The 2869-nt window shown below is 43.6% G+C and overlaps 1 non-coding gene across 1 annotated transcript; it reads right to left on the bottom strand.

The window, feature by feature from the left end:
* Positions 1-907: 907 nt before the first annotated feature.
* On the bottom strand, positions 908-1027 carry LOC148165695 (5S ribosomal RNA). The gene has a single exon (XR_015771245.1). It is a non-coding gene; the product is annotated as a 5S ribosomal RNA (ribosomal RNA).
* Between the last annotated feature and the right edge of the window lie 1842 nt (positions 1028-2869).

The following is a 2869-nucleotide window of genomic DNA, read 5'->3' on the forward strand; positions in this document are numbered from 1 at the left end:
ACCTCCTTTTCCTCTTCCGGACATGTTGTTATACGATATAAACAGCAAAACACCTACTGCGACTGACACGAAGCGCACTGACAAACGTACGGCTTGAAATAAATGCCGAACGCGGCGAAGGCTAGAAATTTATATGGTCGGTACAGCGCCATCTCGTTAGGGCAATGGTCGAACGACGAACTAAGGCGGAGCGCCTGTTTGTCGCTCGCTCGTTATAAATAGAGGGATTTTAGGTGTGCGGCGTTTTAGATCGAGTATACTCGTCGTAACGTGCACGTCGTGTCTGTCTCGTTTTCTGTTTTTAAACGTTTTTTTAACTCGACGACTAGAAGAGAATGCCACCCAAGACCAGCGGTAAGGCGGCCAAGAAGGCCGGAAAAGCTCAAAAGAACATCTCGAAGAGCGACAAGAAAAAGAAGCGCAGGAGGAAGGAGAGTTACGCCATCTACATTTACAAGGTGTTGAAGCAGGTCCATCCCGATACCGGTATCTCCAGCAAGGCTATGTCTATCATGAACAGTTTCGTGAACGACATCTTCGAACGTATAGCTGCTGAAGCCAGTCGCCTCGCTCATTACAACAAACGTTCGACCATAACCAGCAGGGAGATCCAGACGGCGGTGCGTCTTCTTTTGCCCGGTGAATTGGCGAAGCACGCCGTTTCTGAAGGAACCAAGGCCGTCACCAAATACACCAGTTCAAAATAAATCCTCCTCGAGCAGCTTGGAAGTTGGTTGGAAAAAAAAGAAAAAAAATCGGTTCTTTTCAGAACCACAAATTCAACTCGAACGAATTAAAAATTTTCGTCTTCATACTATATAAGTTCCTGAGAGAAAATATAAATAGTGAAAAATATATTTAAAAAAAGTTTGACATCAGAAATGTTAATAAAAAAAGAAAAGAGTAGAGACAACGGCACGCGGTGTTCCCAAGCGGTCACCCATCCAAGTACTGACCGCGCCCGACGTTGCTTGACTTCGGTGATCGGACGAGAACCGGTAGTTTTCAACGTGGTATGGTCGTTGCCTGGTAAAATTTTCCAAGATGGTACGTTGACGATTTTTTGTGATTGTTCGATCGTTTGGATGTGACATTTTTCGATGGTACACATGTCAGAAAATGTACAAGATTTAAAAGAAGAAAAAAAAAAAATTTTTTTTTGCGAGTCGTTTTTTAGTTTTTTTTTTGCGACAAAATGACGAAAAAAAAAAACTCGTATGAGGCGTTAAATTAAATTGTTCGTTTGACGATCTCAACGAGTCACTTGCGATTAACGTAATTTAAAATTTGAGAACTTACTTACTCACTTGCTTGCTTAGATGGAAATAGCACCCACTTGAAGTAAACGCCGACACGGACCGGAGATGAATAAACTCCGAACGGACGGGGTTAATTCATGAACTGACCGTAGTACGGTCGAAGGTTCGCCGCCGCCGCTACCTGCTTTCTTTCTTAGAACTGATAACAGAGTTGGTTTCTTTGTCTGTTCATTCATCGAAATTCCCACCACTCTGGCCGGGCCGGGCGGGGTGGGTGTGTGTTGTTTCATGATTTGTTCTCTTCTCGATTTATTCTTTTTCCGACGTCGTTCGATTCATAGAGATGTTTTCGTCGAAAGTGTGGTCGCGTTTACATTGCATTAAAATTTAATTTGTTCCAGTGCGACGATGAAACAAGAAAAAAGTTTCAAGTAAGTACGCACGCACGCACACCTACATATTTCATTTTTTAAATCTTTCGACGTTCGTAGTTTCTGCTCGAAATGTCGACTAATAGTAGGGAATGTTTTGTTGATTTGTTTGTTTTTCGTTTTTGAGAAGAACAAATGAAAATTTCGTTGGATTTCTGTCGACCGACGACCGACTGAAAATCCGCCGACATCGACGTAGTTTTATTTAGAGTGTCTGAAAAATGCAAACAATGCAAGATTTCCGTATTTTTGTTGGTTTGTGGTGTTTGGGGAGTTTTTTTTATGATTATAAAATGGTTTCGTCGAGAAAAATTGCTTCTTTCGCAATGAATTGGCAAGAAAAATTAAAAAACTCGTCCGTTCCCGTCGCTGGATGTTCGACGGTGGTCCGTCTGATTTTCCCTTTATTTTCGTAAAATTGACGAGAATTTCGCCGTCAAAACTGTTTTCGGTGATGTTTCGATGATGGGATTTCGTCGTGTGAGGTAATTTTTGAGGAAAAAATGTCGATTTTGCGAAAAAAGTCGTTCGAAAAGTCCGTTCGTCGTACAAATTCGTTTCTCATGGTCGAGTCCGAAATTGACATCGTTTTTTTTCCGACCTGTTCGTCAAGATCGTTTTCAAAAATCAACTCCTACGAAAGGCGAAGGTTTTATCTTCGTTCTTGAAAAAATTCGACCTTCTCGGACGTCATCTTCGACCGTTTGTGAATTTTTTTCCTACACTCTGCAGGTTCGTCGGTCGTCGCTCCGATCCGTGCTGCGTCTCTTTGCGAGGCGATTTTCGAAAAGATCGCACGTACTTTTCGACCGATTCGTTCGTGAAACTTGTAGAGGATGCTTCCAAGTTTGTCTGGTCGAAAGCGGAACTTTCCTGTTATTCGTGGAAAACGCGTAACGTCGGCGTCGAACTTGGATGTCATCTCCTTGTTTCGGAGGGTCTTTGTTCGAGTCGACGTTCGATCGGTCCTTGTTCGCTTTTGGAGGTCGGCTGGTCGTCCGGGAAAACTTGAGGTTATTCAGGAGGCCATCGCCGACCGAATCGCTCATGTTCCCGCACCCGGAGGCGGTGATCTTCGCGTAAAGAGAACGATGCCATCACGCGAAAGCTGTATTCGAGGCCCACTGAATTTTCTAACTCGACGAGAAGGCTCTCGTTTAGTCCGCGGTCCGCGCGTTT

The sequence above is a fragment of the Gnatocerus cornutus genome, unplaced genomic scaffold (assembly GCF_029298725.1).
Source record: "Gnatocerus cornutus isolate USDA-ARS CGAHR unplaced genomic scaffold, icGnaCorn1.1 ctg00000243.1, whole genome shotgun sequence".
Taxonomy (NCBI): domain Eukaryota; kingdom Metazoa; phylum Arthropoda; class Insecta; order Coleoptera; family Tenebrionidae; genus Gnatocerus; species Gnatocerus cornutus.